At 35.6% G+C, this 24,122-nt stretch overlaps 3 long non-coding RNA genes across 6 annotated transcripts; all 3 read left to right on the top strand.

Moving 5' to 3' along the window:
• Positions 1–1,355: 1,355 nt before the first annotated feature.
• On the top strand, positions 1,356–4,053 carry LOC147557006 (uncharacterized). The gene is made up of 3 exons (XR_015233703.1): positions 1,356–1,424; positions 2,180–2,936; positions 3,942–4,053. It is a non-coding gene; the product is annotated as an uncharacterized LOC147557006 (long non-coding RNA).
• A 1,198-nt stretch (positions 4,054–5,251) lies between these two features.
• On the top strand, positions 5,252–7,265 carry LOC147557005 (uncharacterized). The gene is made up of 3 exons (XR_015235317.1): positions 5,252–5,335; positions 6,503–6,586; positions 7,177–7,265. It is a non-coding gene; the product is annotated as an uncharacterized LOC147557005 (long non-coding RNA).
• A 9,179-nt stretch (positions 7,266–16,444) lies between these two features.
• On the top strand, positions 16,445–23,235 carry LOC147557004 (uncharacterized). 4 transcript variants are annotated; one of them, XR_015235056.1, is made up of 5 exons: positions 16,445–16,508; positions 21,605–21,684; positions 22,074–22,490; positions 22,635–22,688; positions 22,804–23,235. It is a non-coding gene; the product is annotated as an uncharacterized LOC147557004 (long non-coding RNA). The 4 variants fall into 4 exon arrangements; XR_015235053.1 differs by having other exon boundaries at positions 22,797–23,235; XR_015235055.1 differs by having other exon boundaries at positions 21,919–22,490; positions 22,797–23,235.
• The last annotated feature ends 887 nt before the right edge of the window (positions 23,236–24,122 follow it).

Genomic DNA, 24,122 nt, shown 5'->3' with positions numbered 1-24,122 from the left:
GGAGAGTATGCTATCTATATCCGACAAATGAAAGACCCCTGAGTTTTATGCTTTTATCTTGGTCCTTTCTGTTTGCATGTGATTAGGCAGTTGGTGCATGGTCACTTTTTGTCCTCTCTACTTGGGCATTATCTTTTAGTTGTGTTCCTTCTTTTTTATGTGCTGCTAATTTATTTGACAGAGGACATTATCTTTTAATTGTGTTCCTTCTCTTTATGTGATATTATAACATAAGATTTGCAGCTGCATAAATTTTGAGGTGATAACAGCTATATTCCACATAGATAACTCTCTCAGAATAGAAGGTCTGTCATGTTGGTAGCCATTACTTTGCTTGGTAAATCGTTCTGGTTTGAGAAAATTTGTCTGATACTATGAGGATAAAATTTTATCTTTTCTTTTTTCACTTTTCCAGTTCCATGTCTAGATGAAGTAAATGTGTAAAAATATTGATGGTCTTATCTTTACTGTAGGTTATGAGGATAAAATTCTATCTTTTCTTTTTTCTCTTTTCAAGTGCCATGTCTAGATGAAGTAAATGTGTAAAAATATTGATGGTTTTATCTTGATGTAGGATACGCGGAACTTCCTAATTCGACGGGAGAAGATTCAACTTTTCAGTGCTGGGTGGATGGGTTTGAACTGATATCATTTCCCTGGCTTGGTCTACATTTTTTTCAGCAAGTTACATGGATCCAAAGTTGCTGGGTTCAAGGTTCCAAGTTCTTCAGTTCTCGTTCCCGTCATTTTGTCTTTCAAAGGTGTGTTAGAAGGTTTGCTTTCTCAGAAACTCCATCATGTTGATAGGATATGTGCAATTTCAAGTCGAACGGACAATAATCAGCTTTCTAGTGCTGGGTCGATTGGTCGGAAGACTCTGAACTAGACTCATTTCCTTCATCATGTGTAAGTTAAGTATTTGCAGTCCTATTGCAGATCCATGAGTAGTGAATCCATGGTTCCTAAGTTCTTTACTGTTTGTTTCCTTCATTTATTTTGCTTTTATTATTTGGGGAAGGTAGGTCAAAACTAAAACCTTTATCCCTCACAAACAAAATGAATCTTGCATTATAAATCCTTGGCCCCTCTCTCTGTCCCCCCTTAACTGATCTATCTACGGTTGTGTTCTTCCTGATTTTTTGGTATCTGTTGCAGGCTTCTTTCAAGTTATAGAAGCTTTAGCTGGTTCCTCGTTGTTTGTGTTTATATTAATATAGGTTGTCAGGTTGACTTCATTTTGTGTTTCTTGATTTATGTTCTTAAGCATCTATTAGTTTCCTTTCAATTTGGTTATTTAGGTCTGACGTTTCGTAAAACGAGGGGTTCAAATTATGTTCTTGATTGAATGCTTTCTGCAGATTTGATATCTATGCCATTTTGGAAATTGAAATTGTCAATGATGCCACTTTAAATCTAATTCAACTGTAAGTATGATATTAAAAGGGTGTTCGTCATTGGTTGTTCTTTATAATGCCTTCAGATAAGATTTTTTATTCTGCCCATGTTCATTCCATGAAGCCAATTTACTTAAATTCGGAATCCTCAATTAAGTAGCTGCTATGTTTTGAGTGTTCACCCTGATCCTTGGTATCTGAGTGGTATTTATAATGTAAAAATCTATACGTTTCTTCGATAAAGCTTTCTGTTTATAAGGTGTTTTCCGAAACTGTTTTGCTTAGGGCTTTGTCTCTTCCACCTTTAAGATGGAGGTTCCTATAATAGCTTGTTCCACGAAAAATGGTTTGCTTAGGCTACGTCTCTTCCACCTTTAATATGTAAGTGCCTTTAGGCTTTAACTGTGTTCTGGGTATAGGTGGTCGCTATCCACATTCAGACATTCACCGACGGGGTGTGAAGCAGGATCTTTATTTAAGGGTTTTCATGAGAGTTTAGTTTTCTCTTTGTGCAATCTTTTTTCCTAATCGTAATATGTAATTCCTTAGCCTCGCTTTTAGGGATATGTATTTCTTCAAGAGGTTGTAGAACTTATCTTACTGGATTATCTTTGTTTACTGAGGATTAGGTTTCCATTGTGGGAGTGCTTTTGTTTCTTCGAAAGTGTTTTTTCTTATATAAAGCTACAGTTACATTTTGTACAGGGATCATTTGTACAAACATTTCTTTCACATTCACTTTAAATTATATTCATGAAGTGTTACCAGTGATGTCTCCTTTGCAGATTCAGTCACTTGTTCCGGTTGTTGACTGACTGGGAATTATAATGAAGTCTGACTCAGTCTCCTTGAAGGGAGTTTCTATTTCAAGTTGGTGGTGAGGAAGTTTAGCGATAGATTTTTATTTGATAGTACCATTTTTTTCATCCTATTTGTGTAGAGTATGAGTTATTGGGTTGTTAGATATCAATACTCTGTTCATCGTGCAATTGTGTAGAATATGAGTTATAGAGTTGGTAGGTTTCCTCCAAATATCTTTTAGTGTTCTGAGACATTATTTTGGCTTTGTTGTTTTGTTTTTCAAGGGACTTATTATTTACATGAAGGTTTGATTCGGTTTGTCCAGGAAAGGGGGTCTTCTGTTCTAACTTGCATTTATGTTCTTTCTCGAGCATACCTCTCGTTAACAGTAGGCATATAGTTTCTTTCAACTATTTGTAGGACAATGTGGACAATCTGCTATCTATATCCGGTATATGTTGAGTGGACAGAACTACTTTCCTGAATCGTAGTAGAGAGAATCACAATTTGCTGACTTTTGACACAAAATAACACCGGAGTTTTATGCTTCATCTTGTGTAAATTAAGTATTTGCAGTCCTATTGCAGATCCATGAGTAGTAAATGCATGGTTCCTAAGTTGTTTACCTTTCGTTTCCTTCATTTTTTGACTTTTAAAGATATGTTAGAAGATTTGCTTGCTATTGTAGGAGCTCCATCATGCTGGTGGAAACTGCTTGATAGATTTTTCGTTTCAACTTCGGTTTGTATTACTAACTTAAGTTTGCTTTCGAAATCGTACTTGATCTTATTTTCGCTGTGGCAGTATGTTGCTACTTGCTAAAAATATAATCTAGTGCTAATTGTTTGCAACATAAGCGCTAACACTTCGAGTTTTTTGCTTGTCGGTCTTATAGTCTTATTGTTAGCCAGCTATGACCGCCTCACTTATCTTGCCTCCAAACTCATTTCTGCTTTTGTAGTTGTTTCACTTGTGGTCAATGTGTGTGTGAAGTTATGAGTTGTGTCATGTCCTGAGATGCGACATATTATATTGGATATTGTTTGGTGCGATGTATTAATAGTTGTTTCAATTGTGGTCAACGTGTCTATGTGAAGTTATATGAGTTGTGTCATGTCCTGTCCAAGGTCCAAGCCGTTTTGCCTTTGAAGTTCTGTCCTTTTCAATTACTAAGTAGTTTTTTTATAACGGAAGGGGTTTCTCTCTCTCTCTATCTCTTGCTTTTTCAATTTTTATACTTGTTAGAATGGTATTTGTAGAAGCATGAAAAGTTCATTTATTTTTTCTCAGAGATGTGAAATCGTACTTATTCTAGGGAAACTACATTGCTTTGTGAAATGCGGTGTTAGTTATGAAAATATAGAAACAATGAATCTACTTCATACTTTTTCAGGACCCTACAATACTGAAAAAGTACTCGACCTTCCCAATGGTGATCTATCTGACGACTAGGTTCTTTTTATTTTTGAAATGGGGTTATGTAATAAGACTTTCTTCTTTCAGTATCTTTTCGTTCTTCATATCTTCTTGAATTGATGTACGTATTTGTATTTGTTCTTGTTCTCTTTCTCACGCATATCTTTGACGGGACGTCTAGTCTTATTTTGCCATGTTAATGTTAAAGAGGCGATGGGTTAAAACGCCATTCTAGCTTGTTTCATTCAAGGGGCTTTTTAAACTTGCATCTTTGATTTTCATCCTTGTTAGAGAAACTATACTCAGCGGAAGCAAATTGATGTTTTCCAGGGATTTTTAACTCGGACCAACTCAAAGAAGACGCGCTATAGTTTCCTCCGGAAGGGGATTTCCAGATTTATCTTGGTACGTAAGTATTCTCTGTATGAGGGAGTTAATACATAATTACCTATCCAATTTTTTTTCAAGAATTTGCGATATTAAAAAATCTGCTTTCCTTTAGCTTATGGCCTTTTTTCGGAAGAACAATACCATTTCAATTTCTTTTGTTCTCTTGTAATTTCTAGCTAGCATAAAAATAGAGGAATTTTCAACAATTCGTCCATAACATGTCGCGTGGACCCTTTCTCTAGTGTTGGTATTCTAGGACTACCGTGGTGTACAGAGAAGCTAATTTATCTTCTTAAATGGGGTTCCAGTCTGAAGTTAAATGTGGAAGAAGTGAGTTTTTGTCTTGAGTTTCATTTGGATAATACCTCAAAGTATTTTTTGTCTACTAGCTGCTTAGTTGCATTTGGTATAGATGTCTTGGACTTCATCTTAGTCATAGCTTTATATGGTTTGGATATATGTGCAGAAGATTTGGTTTGTGTGTTTTCAATTTCAAGTTGATTATTTCGTGGGGTTTTTGTTTTGTGTGTTTCTTACTGATTCAATTGTTGAGCAATTGGGATTCTTCCACTTGTCATTGGGACAGCATTGTGGAGTTGTAGCTACTACAAATCGGATAATTTCCTGGTGGAAAATACTAACACTTGACCTGAAATCTGTTTTTCTTTGGTAAGAAAAACTTAAAGATTGCAACAGACTCTTCATTAGCAGTCTCTGTTCTGACGAATGCAGAGAACACACCTCCTTGGCACCTTAACCGGATAATACGAGAGATCCGAGCACTATGGCTACAGTTTGAGGATTTTTCCATTACACACGTGTACAGGGAAATTAACCAAGCGACAGACTACCTTTCGAAAATGAAACCAGCTTCGGGTTTTATTGAGTTGCTACCAAATTCACTTCCCGCTGAACTTCAAGTGATTGTGCGAGATGATAAGAGAGGTGTATTTAGAGTAAAACATAACTAAATAGAACGTATAGTTTTCTTTTGTTAGCTTTGCATTACTTTTTGAATTTCTTAGATTTTTTGTAATGCGGCGGGCCCTTTAACCCGTTGACAAATTCAAATGAAAAAGATGAGGAGGCGTCAAAAATCTGCAACGTACACCTCAAAATTTATGATGCTAGAAGGAAATAGGCTAAGGTCATTTCCACAGGTATTCTATTGGCTTGAGTTGCTCTTTATCTTTGTGTTTTGTAGCTTTTATAATGGACGTTGACCATAAAAAATAGTCACCTCTTGTATGCAGCGACGAGTAATAAGGAAATAAGTTGTGCAGCAAAGGAGGATGCGCATTAAGTAACTTTCTCTGGCCTAGGACGGGAACCAGGTATGTAGCACGTGTATCTGGACTTCTTTTAAGATGGTCATCTATTGCCGTTTTTGGAGGTAAGAAAATTATATTGTTTTTTTTTTAAATAAGATTCCATTAAAGCATAATTGTTCAGACATACGAAGTAAGGAACAACTACAATGAAAAGCATAGGGGGACAAATTCCGACTGAGCCAAGTAATGAGCCACTAGATTGCAACTTCTAGGGCAGTATTTGACCGACACGTTAAATGATCGCAGCCGTTCTCGTAAGTTGTTTACCGCCGTTGATAACCGCCAAGGTATGGAAGCATCGACCCGTGTGATGTATCCCACCATGAGATCTGAGTCTCCCTCTAAGATAAATCTTTCCAACCCTAAATCTGGTGCCGAACTCACTCCCATTTGAAAGGCTTGAAGTTCACTGTAAATGGGGGAAATGGATTCTATCTTGTATGATTTCGACCCTATAATCTCTCCTATATGATTACAAGCTACAACAGCTGTCGTCGCCTGTTCAGATTTGTATGCTCGATCCACGTTAATTTTGATATCAAGTGAAGAAGGAGGAGTCCATTGGTCTACCTGCATGTGGAGGTTAGAAGTATATAGATAATAATGGAGCTTGAGTAAGATTTACCTCATTTTGAATTAGCCACCAACACCTATTCAGATCGATTGCAGTTTGGTTGAAAATGAGATCATTTCTTGTCTTCCTCCACCTCCAAAGTAGATGAGTATAAATAACACAAATATTATCCATTTGATTCATATGATTGAGCATGTTATCTAGGTTAACTATTGGATTCAGGTCAAAATCGATTATAGTTTGATGGCCTGTGAGAGAGATTAAATCTCTGAATTTAGGGCAAGTGCCGAATAGGTGATAGGTTGACTCCGACTCCCCAGAGTTGCACATTCTACAAACTTGTTGAACAGAATCATTGTGTTTTCCTAAATTCTCTAAAGTGGGGGGACCATTATAAATCAATTATACTCGGTGGCCTGCTTCCAAAGTTTTGACCACTGGAAATCACTTATACTCGGGTTTAAAATAAGTCTGACTGTAATAGACGTTAAAATGATTTAGGGGAAATTTCCCCAAATCAATTGGTGTCCATATGAGTCTGTCAGAAGAAAGATAAGTAAGTAAAATTATGTTCTGAATTGCTCTACAAGTTTCAGGAGTAAAGAGACTATGAATCAATTGGATGTTCCAAGTCTGTTGGTTTGGAAGGAGGAGGTTTGCAACCCAGTAAACATGATCAGGTAAATTCTGCACAAGATCAGGAAGTTTGGTAGTTAAATCAGGGATCCATGGATCATGAATGATGCTAGTAGTAGTTCCATCACCTATCTGCCAAACTATATTGTTATACATTCTCTCTCTTATGTCTAAGATCGACCTCCAAAATGGAGAAGCAACTCTAGGAGTATTACTGGTCCAAAAATTGTCTGAAAACCATATTTGGAATGCATCAAATTGACCCAGACAGCTTTCTTGTTGGTAAGAAATCGCTAGAGCATTTTGCCTAATAGAGATAGATTAACTTCATGTAAAGACCTTATACTCAATCCACCATGTTTCCTTGAGGAAGTTATAATATCCCAGGTGATGAAGTGTAATTTTCTCTCCCCTTTCTCAGGAACCCACCAGAAGCCTCTTTCTTCCTTTTCTAGTTGATTGATAGCCTGCTTGGGAATAATTTGATAGCTAAAAGGATATGTACAATAGCTTCCCATGACAGATTTAATTAGCACCGTCCGACCCGCTTGGGAAGTTAGCTTTTGTTTCCATCCTGCTAGAGTTTTGTCGAACTTTTCTATTAACCAATTGTAACTGTTCACTCTGTTACCAGGTTTAAGGATAAGAGATCCGAGGTATTTAGCTTGATCGGTCATAATAGGAGCTTGAAGGGAGTTGGTATAAGAGGAGCGAATATCGTGGGAGGTACCTTTACTGAAAAAGATAGAGAACTTACTAAAGTTGACTAGTTGCCCTGAAAAAGAACAATAACATTCATAATATTATGGATAGCTTGGAGGTTGTCTTGAGTGGCTTTCCCAAACAGAATGAGGTCTTTGGCGAACAGCAAATGCGAGATTGTGGAACTAAAATTGTTGATCTTGTAACCTTTGTAAGAACCTGTAACTCATCATAAGAAATAAGGCGAGATAAAGCTTGTGTGACTAGGAGAAAAAGGTAGGGTGACTGTGGACACCCTTGCCTCAGACCCCGAGTCGCCACAAAATCCCCGTGGAAACTACCCTTCATCTGAATGTTATAGTGAGGGGTAGTAATACATGAAAGAATGAGCTCTAACAAAGGGTCGGAAAGACCTGTGGCGTTCAGGACTTGTTTTAGGAAGTCCCAATTAATCCGGTCGTAGGCTTTGGCCATGTCGATTTTTAAAGAGAAAGTCCCCTTTCGGGTTTTAGATTGCTTCATAAAATGCATAAGTTCCCGAGTAATTACAAAATTGTCTAGGATTTGTCTACTCGGGACGAATGCATTTTGGGTCAAAGATATGACATCTTCTAAGTAAGGACGAATTCTGTTCGCAACTATTTTAGTGATAAATTTATAAATCTAGTTGCAAAGGGCAATAGGCTGGAATTTAGAGGCCGTGTTAGGATGTCTCACCTTAGGGATCAATGCAATGGTGGTCAAGTTGATAGTAGGGTAAATAGTACATGTACAGAAAGCGGATTGAATATACCTGATTAGGTGTGGGCTAATTGTTTCGCAATTATGTTGGTAGAAAAAACATGGGAGTCCATCCGGGCCCGGACTCTTGCTCGATTCCATCTCCATAACCACTTCTTTAATCTCATCTGTTGTGGGGATCCTAGACATATGACTCGGATTATCGGTTGAAATCACTTTATAAGCTTAGAGGATCACTAACGGCGTTGGGCCTATCGATTCAGCTGAAAATAAATTCTGAAAATAGTCCACCAAATCGTTAGCTATTTCAATTCCATTTGTAAAAATATTACCTGTTTGCAATGTTAGTTGATGGATCCGATCTTTTTTGTCTTTTCTGGGACATGGAGACATGAAAGGCCCTCGACTTGCGATCTTCGTTTTGGGCCCATTTGGATCGAGATTGTTGTTCTAATTTGCACCGATGGATTCCCTCAAGGTGTAATAATTCCTCCTGAATTAAACTTTCGATAACTATTGAATTAGCTGTTGGGTCTTCATATTGTACATCATTGAGCCGTTTATGTAGGATCTTTATTATGTTTGAAAGGTGGCCAAATGCATGTTTACTCCAGTCTCTAATGGAGTCTTTAACCCCCTTTGACTCTATCGTAGAAGGATCCTTGAGTGTCATTCAATTTATTTTGAAATACCGTGTGGTATTGATCATGTTTTGACCAGAACACTTCGAATTTGTTAATCGTTTGCACTGCGTGTCCTTCTGCCTTTAGTTGAAGCAATATCGAAGAATGATCGCTATTATATTTTGGGAGGTGGAAAATCCAGCATCAGGAAATCGTAGAATCCAGGAATAATTGCATAAGGCTCTGTCCAGTCTTTCTCTTGTTAAGTGATCGTATGATCTGCAGCTGGTCCATGTATAAGCTGGACTATTGAAGCCCAAATCCATCAAACCCGCCTGAGATGCGAAAAATTTAAATTGATTAGCAAAAGGGATAGATGTTGAAGGTCCCCATTTTTCCATGTTAGATGTAACGTTATTTAGGTCTCCTATACAGCAAATCGGATTAGTAATAGCGTTAATCACGGTAAGTAAATTGGGCCAGAAAATAACCTTGTCTCTGATTCTAGGGGGACCGTAAATACAGAAAAGGTTCCATTCTGGGGAACCATCAGGATCTTTAACATGAATAAGTTTACTGGAAGAAAAGTTAATAGTAATATTAAAATCTGAGTTCCAGAGATGTAAAAGCCCACCACCTCTCCCTTACATTTGTCGGGCATAACTCGATGATTTAATCCCTAGATCCTCTCATGTTTATTAACAACTTAGGATTTGGGGTTTCCTAGTTTCTCCTAATTAAACAAGAAAATAATATAAAATCTATCTAATATTACCATTAGACAGTTACAAGAGATATTCTGAATATATTATGCTAAATGTTATAGATCTTCACATATCTTGAAATATTCTGAATTCTTCGTGATAGTTGGATATCGTCTTCTCGATCTGTTACGTGCTTACACGTGTTACACACGTTTATTATGTCTGGAACTCATCTTGATCGTTGGATTTCTTATTTTTGATCCGTCTTATATCACGTATCCTATTACTTATTACTAGTTGTTGGCCTCTCTCGCTCTCTCTCTCCCCCCTCCCTCTTCTAATAGTAAAATCCTAAAATTATCTTTTTCAATTTTCTCTAGCTACCTTCATCTATTCTGTTCAATTTCTTTCTATTTCTAATTTCTAAAACTACATTTTACTTCTATCATATTTTCTTTTCCCGTTTCTTTTCTACACCCTACTTTCTCTAATCAACCAAAGATCTAGCACTTGGAATTTGGAGTATAATTTGGATCATAGTTGGAGAACATATGTAGCAAGGATTTGGGTGATTTCTTTATTAGTACATTTTGGTTAATTTCGTTACAACTTGGTCCTTAGTAACTTGTCTTTTGTTTCAAGTTAGTCCTCCAGACTGAACAATGTAACTTTCTTTTATGAATGTAATTTCTTCTCCTCAAAAAAAAGAAAAGGTATATGTCTTTAAATTCAATGAGTGGCTAATCTTGTATCTAAGGAAAACCCAAACTTGGTTTTTTTGAAATATGTTATTAATTAATAAATCCTTTTATTGAGTTTTAGTGTCTACTAATTGTCATTCAATATATATTTTATAATATTTTTATTGTTCATGCTTCAAGATATCTCATGCTTTCGTTAAGTTGTTATATGAAATAGGTCGTTAGATGATGAATGATAGTTAAAAGAGTATATAGTCTTTAAATGATAGTCAATTAGAAATACATGATTAGGAAATGTGTTAATAAAGAATATCTTCCGAAATCTAAATAGTTCATTATGTTAGATTTTGAGTTATATGAAAAAAATGATTAGTTAATTAAGTGCATTTTTAGGAAGTCTATTTATGTGGTGGAATAAAAAAATCCTAGATTTCTTTCCTATCTTGATTTCATTCTTCATTAATCTATATATTAGTGTTTTCTTATTAAATCATTTTCCAAACAAAACCAAGATTAATAAATGGGGTGTCAATTTGAAATTTAAAGGTCCCGTATACTTGCGGGAATAGACCCGTATACATCGATCATTCTTTATAAATTTGTAGCTTTTTTTCAATACTGATAAAGTAACCAAGAGCCTCTCAAGGCTTAAACCCCACCCTCAAACTCTTGACCGACGAGGGTGAAAACTAGACCCATGCAGATACCTTCGTTACTTTCCGTTTAAGGTAACAACTATAAGATTTGTGTTACTTCACTCACATTCAGCATCATCATCAATGGTAATTTGGTAAACAATATGGGGAGCTCAAATCATCTAGAGATTTAAGATAATCGTGTCCACTGTCACCTTATCTCTACGCTTTGGTCTCTCAGTCTCTTTGTTTATTAATTGAAAAGTTGCGAGCTTATATTAGAAATGTTTAATATTTTGTTCACCTAATTTAAGCAACTCTGATGGGTCATGAAAATGTCCCATCGGAGTCGTTTAAATTAGCCGAGTTAGACTGTTTCGAGTCTTTATTGTAATAAAATGGTTGGTTTTCTTGATTAGGTGTCTTTAGTAGAGTTAGGTGTGAAAAACGGTTAAAAATGAGAAAAAGATGCATAAAGGGTATTTTGGTCATTTGGAGTCAAGGACATTCTGGAAATTTGGCCAAGGTCAGTGCGTGGTTGAAAAGTAGAGGTCGAGACGAGTCCGTAGGAGAAAACGGAAGTCAAATCGGAGTTCGGACGAAGGAATAAACCAAGGTCAAAGTCAGGTCAACATTTGGTCAGCATTCGGTACAATGTCGGGCAAGTTTCTGGCCCGCGGTATGCTTAGGGACACGTGTCGTAGTTCGGAGGTCGGAGCATCGAAATCCCGTGTTTCCGCTGGACATCGAAGTGGCCCTTATAAGCCTAATTCAGTGTAGCGCGTCGCAGCTTGCTCCAGTAGTCCCGCCCCCACGTTATAATCTTGGCCGCAACCTCCCGCGTCATCAAGATCGGACGGCTCCTGTGCATCCCGTGTTTTATTGATTATCCCGTGCACCCGAAGCTGTTTAAGTACCGTGCTCCGAGACACATGGCCTTGTATCGTCACTCCAGATCCGTGCGCGTGAGAATCGACGGCTGATGTTCCTTCCGCAACTTAACACCATGATTCCGGCCACACCAAATCAAACCGAAATCCAACATTATACCCTAGCCGCCAGCCCAACTAGGGTTTTGCCCTTTTAAACCCTCTTATTACCCTTTTAGCCCTCAGCTTTCCACTTTTTACCAATTTTAACCCCAACTCAACCCTAATCCTATATAAACACTTTTAGAAGACCAACCAACCTCTCCCTTCTTAGCCCCTCTTTCCTCCTTCTGGTAGTTGTAAAACCCTAAGCCTTCCTTTCCCCTCTTAGCCTCTCTTAGCTTCCTTTTCTCTCTACCTCTTCTCAACTAAAAACCCTAGCCACCATTCTTTTCTTCTACTTTCTCTAGCACCTTCATCTTTTCTCTACATTTTCTTTCTACTCTAATTTCTTCTTCTAACCTTCTAATTTCTCCATACCTTCTTCTCTAAATCTCTTCTTCTTCTATCTCTCTTCTAAATTTCTCTTCTTTTATCTTCTAATAAGCTATTATTTGGAGATTTGGGTAATATTCTTGAGACACTTGGAGCTTAAATTGGACATCAAAATGGATATACATGGGAATATGGATTGTGAACATTCTTGGTGATTTCTTTCCATTAATCTTTTGTAATTCCATTTATTTTATGAATTCAATGAATATTATTTTAGATTCCATGAGTAGCTAAATTTTGTATCTAGGGTGTAGAGGAAACCCATATTTGGGCTTATTTCGAGATATGTTATAAATCAATGAATCCTTATTTTGAGTTTCAATGCCTATTGATTGTCATTCCATGTTGATTCTATAACCTTATTATCATTCATGTATTATAATTAGATATTTCATGCTTTTATTGATTTATTAGATGAGATATGCCTTTTAGATCTTGAATGATAGTGTAGGAAATTAGTTTTATATGATAGTCAATCATACATTCTTGATTTTGAATTGTGTTATTAAAGAATATATTCCGAAATCTAAATAGTTTATTATGTTAGATTTTGAGTTATACATGAGAAAAGGGATTTGTTAATTAATGCATGTTTTAAGTAGTCCATTTATGTGGTGAAATCGAAAACCCTAGATTCTTCTTCTCACCTTGATTTCATTCTTATTAGTCTATTAGTATTGCTTTCTTTTTTTCATAGTAGTTTCCAAATCAAATCAAAAGTTTGAAAGGGGGTTTAATTCAAGATTTAGGTAAAATAGCTTGTCCTTTGGAACGAAACTCGACTTATTAGAAATACTATAACTTGACCCCTACACTTGGGGAATAGACCTATTTTTAGGCCTATCAAACTCCAAACGTATGTTATATATATTGGAGTAAAAAAAATGTTATATATAATTATGGCTTCCACACTTCTCTAATTTCTTACAGATTCTAACAATCAAATCAACTAATGAATTACAAAGCAACCCCCCTGTATTGATCATCATTATCAACAACAACATCTTACACACCAAAAAAAGAAAAAAAAAAGTACAATGTCCTTTGCAACATCATCATCATCTTCATACACACAAAACTTTAGATCGATCTTCCAATATCATCATACACACAAAAAAGAAAATAAAATTTTTATTAGATCGATCTAGTACAAAAAAATTTAGATCTAACAACGATGATTTGTAAGATAGAGAAATGTAGATACAAAAATAAGATAAAATTAAGAAGAGATCATATTTACAAGATGAAGAAATTTATTGGATCAGATCTTCCTAATATCATTATCATCCTCATACACTAAAATTTATGCAACCGAAATAAGCTACACTTTAATCCTTAATCTTCTAAAACGAAGTTTATAGTGCAAATCTGTTACAAAACTTCCAGATTTGTTCAAGAAAAAATCCAAATCTGTTCAAGAAAAAATTCATATCTGTTCAAGAAAAAATTCAAATCTGTTCAAGAAATACTTCATGTAATTTTGATGTCAAATCTTGCAGATCTGTTCTTAAAACCCCATTAGTCTTTGCCTCATTGATTTGTAAATAAAATTTTAGAGAGAGGGGAAATAAAAGTTTCGCTAATTTTAGAGAGAGAGAAAGAGATGGTGAAGAAAGTATGAAAAGAAAAATAAGAGATGGAAAGTTTATCGCAAATTTTAGAGAGAGAGAGAAATAAAAGTTTCACAAATTTTAGAGAGAGAGAGAGAAAGAGATGGTGAAGAAAATATGAAAAGAAAAATAAGAGATGGAAAGTTTATCGCTTAGTGTACGATGCAAGGGTTAATGATGAAGAAGAAAGAAAGGAAAAGTACAGCTGGAAAGTACTTTTCCTGACAAAAGGACATGCGCCTTATTTCGTTCTATGTCGGGGGTGGATCTTATTAGCGGATCATTTTTTTACCTTAGCCCAGTTTTTACAATATAAAAAAGTCAGTATGACCAACTACATTTGACTAGTATGGAGCTCAACACTTCTTTAATTTCTTGAAGAATATCTTTGGTCCTATATTGGTGACAAATATTTGAGGAAGATTTCCAGAGCAAAAAATGAGAGATGAGTGAAAGAGGGAAATTTTCAGAGGGAGTGATGCAAGATAAACTTTCATAGAAGAGAGTGATTAAAGAAATAAGTTCGATAAGTTTCAAAGAGGGAGGAGCATTAGAAATCCAACTTATAGGAGAGGTGTGGGATTTTATTTTGACACCATGAAGAGCTCTCATCTTCTTCAGTTAGCATCGTACAACCTTTTAAGTTTCAATTACACATTACAAAGTTTAGTTACACAATTATAATTAGCAACATTACAAACTAAATTCGATCACTCACTGATTTTAGTTAGCACATTACAAACCAAATTCGACAACTCCCTGCTTTAATTAGCACATGAGAAACCTTAGTTTCACAATTTTCAATTAGCAAGTGTTATTTAAAGTGATGAGGGATAAAATTTTAGTGACAAATTTGGAGATTAACATAATCAGGAGAATTTTAGGATTTTCACTGAGGAGATAAAGTTGTCCGAAATAAGAGAGATGATGAACTATTTTCTTCTTCTTGTTATGTAAACCTATTATTTTTAATTAGTGTGTTCGTTGTTATGTAAAAAATCAACCTTAAGTGACGCTACAGAAAATCTAGAAAAACTTTATCTCTATGTCTAAAACTAAGAAAAACGTAAATTTTAAACTCACAAACAGTAGAGAAACTATTGTAGTTTTATTGATAAAATTGAATAAATTAAACAACTATATAAAAGTTTTATATAATTTTAGGGTTTCTAAACCTAATCAAATTCGAATAACAACTTTTAAATAGCTAACTTGCATAATCGTAAAAACAATGAAAACTTACTAAGAGTGAAAATAATTTCCTCAAGGAAAAATTTATTAATTTATAAATGAAAGACATTCTAAATAAGAAATATTTAGATATAGATCCCAAAAGTTTTCTTAAAAAAATATAAAATTACTAAATATACTGATTCTCCACTAATTTAAAATCTATACAATAGTAAAATAGAAGGAAACATTCTGACTAGGTCAAACATCTTTAATCTATTATATAAAACGCAAAGTTTTTTGCTGACTGGGACAAGCCGAAAGACAAATCCGGTCGTTCGTTATATTTTTCTACAAATCTAAATCACTAGATCTATTACCTCCCTTAAAAATGAAGATTTGTTAACCCACTCAATGAGAGAATGTCAACAACATGATAAATCTAGACCCTCAAAATCCCCTCATCTTTTTAATCTACACCGTCAACGATGTTTGAACGGCCATTTAAATATAACTCTCTCTCTCCATTTACTCTGTGATTCTATGAAATGTCCAAACGGCCAAGCACCTTAAACCAGAGTTAAAGATAGAGAAAACGAGTTAAAGATAGAGAAAAGGAGTTACATACAGAAAAGAAAATCAGATTTCCAAACGCCCAAGCCCTTCATTTCCTCTTCTCCTTCTTTAATAGAGTGAAGTAGAAAATTTCTTCTTATTCATCATCTATCTGTGTTTTTTTATCACTTTGTCTCCGTTTATTTTCTCAATTCATCGTGAGTTTTTTTTAGTAATTCTAGGGTTTTTCTCCTGTTGCAGATTGTATCATGACATGAACCAGATCCTTCTGCTAAACGTTGCAAATTGGTTTGGTACTTCTGCTAAACGTTGCAAATCGGTTTGTTTCCTTATTTCTATTTCATTTATCAAGTTTCAAAGTTATAGTAATTGGATTAGCTCACTGAATCACAGACCTTGGAATGTGATTTTGGTATGTTAGAAAACATTTTTTTTCTTTCTTAATGTAAAATCATTCGTACCCAATGTGAGATTTAATAAATTTGAAATCCTTCTTGTTGTTAAAGGGTGTCCAACTTTTTTTGTTTTAGTCATTGTAGGGCAGGATACACATACTAAATTGTTTATGATAGGTACATTTCTTCCATTTTCTTTCTTCCAGTCTCCTATACTATATTTTATTCAATCCGATCCATCATCCACATATCTTACTTTTAATTTTGATTTTCTTTTGCTCTTACTGCCACATTATTTTTGAGTTTTTATTTATCGCAAGATGCAAAATACGAAATGCTACTTAGAAAAAATTTTCAGAAAATTTTTGACGAAGTTTTGTTTTGCTCATGCATTTTCAATTGTTTCTCCAATGCAATTATGTTATAGAGTTTCTTACTGACTTCCTTGTAGCCACCAAAAGTGTTGCAGTCGATATAAGTTCGTGACTGCAAGTACGTTATATATTGGATAATTATGTTTGTATTATTCGTTAGTCTTGTTGATTTGACTTTTGACATGTTTTTTTTCCATTTCAAATACCCTGTCGATGAGGATCGATCATGGAAACTGAGATGGAATTAACATTGGGTAACGGTCAAAGGTATCCCAGATAGCAGCAACCAAATGCCTCCTGGTGAAAAGCAGGTTGTTATTGGAGTTTCTGTTGTTTTTGGTGGTCGATTGAAACATAACGAATTCAAGGATCCTCAATGTCCATAAGTTAGTTTCAGAGATTTCCACTTTAACTCTGAATTAGATCTGCAGTTTAGACTAACACTAGTAGTTAAATGACCCATTTACATAGCTTCAGACTAGATTCATTACATTGCATAGCTCTTTTATTCAAATATGATGAAATTATAGAATCTCAATATGAACTCAATGAATTTAACAAGAATAACTCTCTTATTAATCGTAAGGAAAAATTACTCAAAAACCTTAAACTCTCTTATATGATTCGGCCACACCTTAGCACATCCTTATATAGAGAACCATAACTCAGAAACCCTATTTCAGATAACATCAAAATAAAGGAAACCTAACTTTAGGTAACTTCTAAATAAAAGGAAAGTTTCACAAAACTATGTATATTTAGATTCTCCTAAATATACTTTAGCTTGAACCCCAAGATGTTTTCAAGCTTATAACAACATTCTCCCCCTTAAGCTTGAAAAACATCTTCACTCACATCTTGAACTCCAATAAGGCTTCTCATTTCTCTGAACTTGGTTCTTCCAAGTGCCTTCGTCAATATATCTGCCTTCTGCTCATTTCCTGGAACATGCTCAACCACCACTTGTTCATTCCCGACACACTCACGTATAAAGTGATATCTCTTGTGTATATGTTTGCTTCGACCATGGAATACCGGATTCTTAGTTAGCGCGATTGCCGACTTATTGTCAATCCGTATAGTAACCGTCTCACACTCCTTCCCTATTAACTCAGCAAAGAGCTCTTGAAGCCAAATAGCTTGTTTTGCCGCTTCTGTAGCTGCCATGAATTCAGCCTCACAGGATGACAAAGCCACAGTTTCTTGCTTTTGTGTACACCAAGTTATTGGACAATCAGCGAGATAAAATATATGTCCTTTTGTGCTCTTACCATCATCCTCATCAACGTTATGTGAACTGACACTATATCCTAAGAGTTTTACACCATCCGAACGTGAAAACACAAGACCAAAAGAGGGTGTTCCTCGCAGATACCTCAAGTCTTGCTTTAGCGCTGCTCCATGAGATTCTTTCGGCTCATGCAAATATCTACTCAAAACCCCGACACTATAAGATAAATCTGGATGTGTGTGGAGTAAATATCGTAGACATCCAATGCTTCTTCTGTATTCCTTTTCATCGATGTTTTTCTCCTCTTGAGACTTTGACAACTTCAAATTCTGATCCATCGGTACATGGCACAAATTACAACTTTCCATCCCAGTTTCACTTAGTATTTTCTTCGCATATCTTCCTTGCTTTAATACGATACCTCCTTCAAACTGATGTACTTCAATCCCAAGATAAAAGGTCAATTTTCCAAGATCACTCATCTCAAACTTGGTTGCCATCTCCCTTTTAAACTCAAGTATCAATTTCAACGATGAACCTGTGACAAGTAGATCGTCGACATACACAGCCACGACAAGAATATGCTCCTTTTCTTCCTTTTGATATAACGATGGCTCTTTTAAACATCTATGAAACTTCAACTCTCTAAGGATCTTGTTTAGCTTATCATTCCAAGCTCTAGGTGTTTGTTTTAAACCATAAAGAGCTTTATTCAACTTGTAGACCTTGTCTTTGTTTCCTAGGTTTATAAATCCTTCTGGTTGAGTGACATAAATGTCTTCCTTCAATTCACCGTGGAGAAACGCGGTTTTTACATCAAGATGATGTATTTGCCAACTACTTGAGGCTGCTAAAGCAATGATGAAACGTATTGTCTCAATACGTGCCACGGGAGCGAATACTTCGTCATAATCAATGCCATGTCTTTGAACATATCCTTTTGCCACTAATCGTGCTTTGTATTTGTTGACACTCCCATCTGAATTATGTTTTATCTTGAATACCCATTTTAGTCCGATAGGCTTGACTCCAACAGGAAGGTCTACTAAATTCCATGTCTTATTTCTTTCTATTGAAGAAAGTTCATCCTCACACGCTTCTATCCAGACCTTTAACTCTTTTGCTTCATTAAAATTCCACGGTTCCTCGTTCATTGTCAACAACAGACGCTCACCTTCATATTCTGCGATACGAACATAATCATTTAAGTAAGCTGGCTTAATATGTGGCCTTGTTGATCTCCTTAGCTGTGGTTGTGCTTGTGCTAGTTCATCCACACTATTATCTTCACCTTCTTCATCTCCATCTCCACGGTTTTCTTCAACTACTTCGTCCTCTTCTCTATTTAACACATCCTCACTGACTGCCCTAGTATCAAGATTATTCTCCTCTGTTTCTTCATAAGTTTCGATCCCTCTGATGCCTTTATTACCAAATTCTCCCAAAGTAATAACAAATGTTCCAGAATCTCTACTTGTTTCTCTTTCGATATTGTTCCAGCTCCAGTTTTTCTTTTCATCAAAAATCACGTCTCGACTGACTATTATCTTCTTAGTCATAGGATCATACAAGCGATAAGCCTTCGAACCGGGTTCTGTTCCCAGATGTACCAGCGTTCTTGACCTATCGTCTAGCTTTCTTCTCCCAACAACCTCTGTTCTTGCATATCCGACACAGCCAAACACTCTAAGATGCTCGAGATTTGGTTTCTTCCCTTTAAGCATCGCATACGGAGTTGATTTAGTCAGCGATCTTGTTGCTATTCTGTTGATCAAATATGTAGCATGTCTCACAGCCTCTCCCCACAGATAGTTTGGTACTTTCATATGTTTCAAGATACTCCTAGTCATCTCCAAGAGAGTTCTATTACGTCTTTCCACAACTCCGTTTTGTTGAGGAGAGTACGGGGCTGATAAATGTCTCTTGATTCCATATTTATCACAGTAAGCTTGAAACTCATGAGACACAAACTCTCCACCTCGATCTGTTCGGAATGTCTTTATCACAGCCCTTGTTTCTTGTTCAACAAGTATCTTGAAAATTTTGAATTTTTTAAATGCTTCGCTCTTCTCCTTCAACAAGATAGTCCACATATATCGTGAGCAATCATCAATGAGAACAAAAATGTACCTCTTATGAGCCGCAGTGGGAGGTGTGATAGGTCCACAAAGATCTCCATGAATGAGCTCGAGAAGTTGAGAGGCTCGATATGTGGTTGTTTGTGGAAAAGATTTCCTTGTCTGTTTCCCGAAGAGACATGTCACACACATCTCCTTCTCTACTGTGATCTTTGGTATACCACTCACTAGCTCTTCATTGATCATCATCTTCATTGTCTCCAAGTTAACATGACCCATTCTTGCATGCCACATTGACGATTCAGGCAAAGTCGTTAGTTGTAAGCATTTAGTATCTTCGACTTCCAAGATAACTTTGTATAAACGATTTCTCGATCTGGTTGTTCTCACCATCAATTGTCCCAAACGATCATATAACATCAGCAAGTCTTCTTTCATTCGAACCTCACACCCTGCTTCCGTGGCCTGACCCAAACTTATAATGTTACTTCTTAGATCCGGAATAAAGTAAACATTCTTTAGTACTTTCTTCTCACCATTGTCGAAAACAAAACGAATTGACCCTTTCCCTCGTATATCTATACGAGAGTCATCACCAAATCTCACTTTTCCCATAATTGTCTCATCAAGGTCCATGAAGAAGCTTCGATTTCCACACATGTGATTGCTGGCTCCATTGTCCAGATACCACACATTACTTGTGTCTAAATTGGCTTCAAATATTTTAGGGTTTACATTCTTCTCATTCATAAAGACCACTTCGTGCATCATTAACTCATCAGCAGATTGAGTATCTTCATCTTTCTTTTCCATTGCCTCTTGAAGCTTAAGTAGTCTATCAGGACAATCTGACGCGTAGTGTCCTTTCTTATCACAACGATAGCAGGTTATCTTTGACTCATACTCCTTGTCTCGACCCTGTTGATACCCGAACCGACCACGTCCTCGACTTTTCCAAGAAGAGCGACCTCCACGTCCTCTTCCTCTATTGCCTCCATAATTATACTGAAACGGTTGTCGTGATGAATCACCATCGGCATACATAAGCTTACCATGATCTTCATGTTGCTCTTCTTCTTCTTCACTGATCCTTTCTTCATAGGCTTTTATTCGACCTACGATGTCTTCAAAGCTTGTGTTATTGAGGTCTAGCACTTGCTCGAGCGATGCTACGATATGTATATATTTTTTTCGAGGAAGACTTGACATAAATTTCTTGACCATCTTAGGTTCTTCTATTTCCTCCCCTAGTGCAGCTGATTTTGATGAAATTTCTGATAATTTTCCGACGAAGTCATCAATCTTCTCTGTGTCTTTCATCTTAAGTCGGTCAAATTCTGCCATTAGGGTCTGTATTCTTGCTTCTTTGACCCTGTCTGCTCCTAGATGTCTAGTTTTTATAGCTTCCCACACTTCCTTGGCTGTCTCTAGGTCACCGACTTGAAGAATAAGAGCTTCGGGGATCGATTGAAACATTAAAGCTATAGCCATATCATTCTTTGTCTCATCAAAGTTTCCCTTTTCTACAACTTCCCAAGCTTTATGAACTTTGAGTAGGATCTTCATCCTCATGGTCCACACCTTATAATTACTCGAATTTAACATGGGACACTTCATTGAAAGAGATCCTCCTTCCTCTTTCGTCTTTGACATCGTCGATGTCTCTTCCTTCTTGTCCCCGTCTGCCATCGTTGTATCTTCCTAAAGCTCTGGTACCAATTATAGAATCTCAATATGAACTCAATGAATTTAACAAGAATAACTCTCTTATTAATCGTAAGGAAAAAATTACTCAAAAACCTTAAACTCTCTTATATGATTCTGCCACACCTTAGCACATCCTTATATAGAGAACCATAACTCAAAAACCCTATTTCAGATAACATCAAAATAAAGGAAACCTAACTTTAGGTAACTTCTAAATAAAAGGAAAGTTTCACAAAACTATGTATATTTAGATTCTCCTAAATATACTTTAGCTTGAACCCCAAGATGTTTTCAAGCTTATAACAACAAAAATGACATCCGTTAGAGAATAAGGTTATGTGACACTAATATGGTTCTCTGAATAAAATGGTTAATTTATGGTTGTTTCAAGGTGGAAATTAGAAATGCTTAATTTATGGTTGTTTCAAGATGGACAAGAGATGAAGACTAGCTATTTCATTTTTAACTCAAGTAAGCAAATCTTTTCTTCACTGACATTTATGTTTTTTTCTTACAATTTCATGGATAACCATTGCCCATTTTTTATGATTATATTGTGGATTTCAATCAAAGAAACAAAACCCATTTACTTGCTTTGGTTGAGAAGATTTTGAGTTTATAATATTATAAGTTGGAAAAGTGTCCCCTTCACATTTTAATCTTATTTTCATGTTTAAGATGATGATCAAAGTGGGTTGTTAACAGGTAACTAATAGGGGTGAAGAATTCTGAGATTTAGGAATTACACAATCCCTAATTTATCATGTGAAAAATTGGAGTTTGATGATCTGGGTTGTTCATGGAGTAAAAGATTTTGTCTAAATAGCTGAAACTGGTTCTGGAATTTTTCTTGCAACTAGGTAAGAGATGGTTGTTCCGACGAGTCAAAAGAGCTCTAATCGGAAGAAAATGGCGAAACAGTTGAAAGAAAACGAGGAGACACACCCTTGCATTCTGCGGCACGAGCAGGAAACCTAACCAATCCGGATAAACTGCTATGGTTACATTGATGTGGTAGAGGAGATGCTTGAAATGTTATGATGCATTTCATTTGCTGCTAAGCAACGCGACAGGGTAACTTTATAAACAAAATTACAAATTGAAGAATAACTGAAGGAGTCTAAGTAGCTTGGTCAATATGAACGAAGTAAGAAAAAAATGAAAAGTGCACATGGATGAGTGAGCTCCTCAACCATACATTCTTCTCGTGTGTCATATGGTAGTATATCTTTAAGGGGAAAGACGTACTAAAATAAAGCCTCTGATTTTGGATTTGGGTATGTGCTCTGCCTATATTCTTATCCTATAATAAGCATAAGATACATGTGACTTAGTCTTCGTAATTCTTCTGTCGCGATAAACTACGTTTTAGTTTCATTTTTTTTCTTTCTAAGTTTAGTTCCAAACTATGTATTTTTCAGGAACATAACTGAATTAAATTTCTGAATTTTAGTGCAACATGGATCACTTTTGAGGTAAAATCAGAACTTATTTGATTATTTCAAACAACCATATATATATATGATTAGAAGAAAATATCTAAATGTTTTTTATCACTTACTTCTGACATGATTTTGTTGTAGAATACAGTTGCTGCAAGTAAACCATTTTGTAAAGATTGACCGGTTTCCTACTTATACAAATGGGGAGCATCTTGTACGTAAAACCCTCCATTACTCAAATTTACTCCCTTTGATTTGTTTTTGTATTTCTCTATGCATTGTAGTTAGGTGTTTGGTGGAATTTTTGTGTTTAACTTTTATGGTTAAATATTCATGTGTGGTTGGGGTTGTTCGAAGTGTTTCAACTACTATGAGTATCAAAAGTAAGATTGGCGATGAAATTATTCCTAAGCGTGATATAAGACATTGGTATCACCTTTTTCCAAAAAATGTGAAATCTAGGAAGTTACGAACTGTAAGCTTGTTCGAAGGAATAATACTATGGTGTTATCTTGCACCAAAACTGGGGAGCAATGCTTAATATGGTTGATAATCTGCCATTGTAGCATCAAATTTTGTTCAGTTGGAGATTTCCAAGGCAACCTCAATAGATTGTAGAAGTTATTTACTTCATTTGCTGGACAGAAATGGTTTGAATTACTTCAATTTTGCTACAAATATTGCAGGTGTTTATCTGTTAAATACAAATAAAGCAGAATCAAATGAGCTTAAATCTTAGCAAGACTCAACCCACGTTTTTCGTTGCAAAATAATAATTGTTATGTTACTCACTTTCTGTGTAACATGTACAAATATGAAGGTAAACGACCCTCAAGTATGATATCCTTCTATAGTGATTTTGTCAGGTCTTATAGTATTTCTCATAACCCATCATTGGGCAAGGAACGAAGGTGCGAAAATCAAACATAGATTACATTAGAAAGGAACTTCGCAAATTTTTGCATTTTTTTTTACCTTCTTTGGTTGTCATACAAGAGAACTTTCATTTTTTTTTTATGAAAAACTTTCATGTATTTATGTTGAGATCAACCCTTTATTTAACTATCTTCTTTGTAGTTCTAACATTTAAGGTTTCTAATTTCGTACTCCATATACTATGAATGTTTGAAGAATGTTGTGTTCAGAAAATGTTGCAAAAGTATTGATCTCAAAGAAGTTCAACATTTTTGTTACATATTATGTAGTTTTTGAAACCAAATATTATAGATGTAACTAATTCTAATTTTGGGATAAATTTGTACCAAGCGAAAGTTATTTATTTTGATAACGAGAGGTCCACTACTATATAGTGCAATCCGGAAAGGGGAATGTCCGTGCCGAAGGTACGGGTTATTCCTAGTTTCTTAATAAAAGATGTTTTCTAGAGACCCTTTATTTTTGCAATAGACCTTTCTATTAATTTGGACATATCAAAGGTTCAAATCAAATCTCTTATACAGAACGATT

This window comes from Eschscholzia californica, unplaced genomic scaffold (genome assembly GCF_041429995.1).
Source record: "Eschscholzia californica isolate CP2 unplaced genomic scaffold, dmEscCali1.0.p SCAF_2, whole genome shotgun sequence".
NCBI lineage: Eukaryota > Viridiplantae > Streptophyta > Magnoliopsida > Ranunculales > Papaveraceae > Eschscholzia > Eschscholzia californica.
The sequence above is the reverse complement of the archived record's forward strand: the minus strand, read 5'-3'. Positions and strand labels throughout refer to the sequence as shown.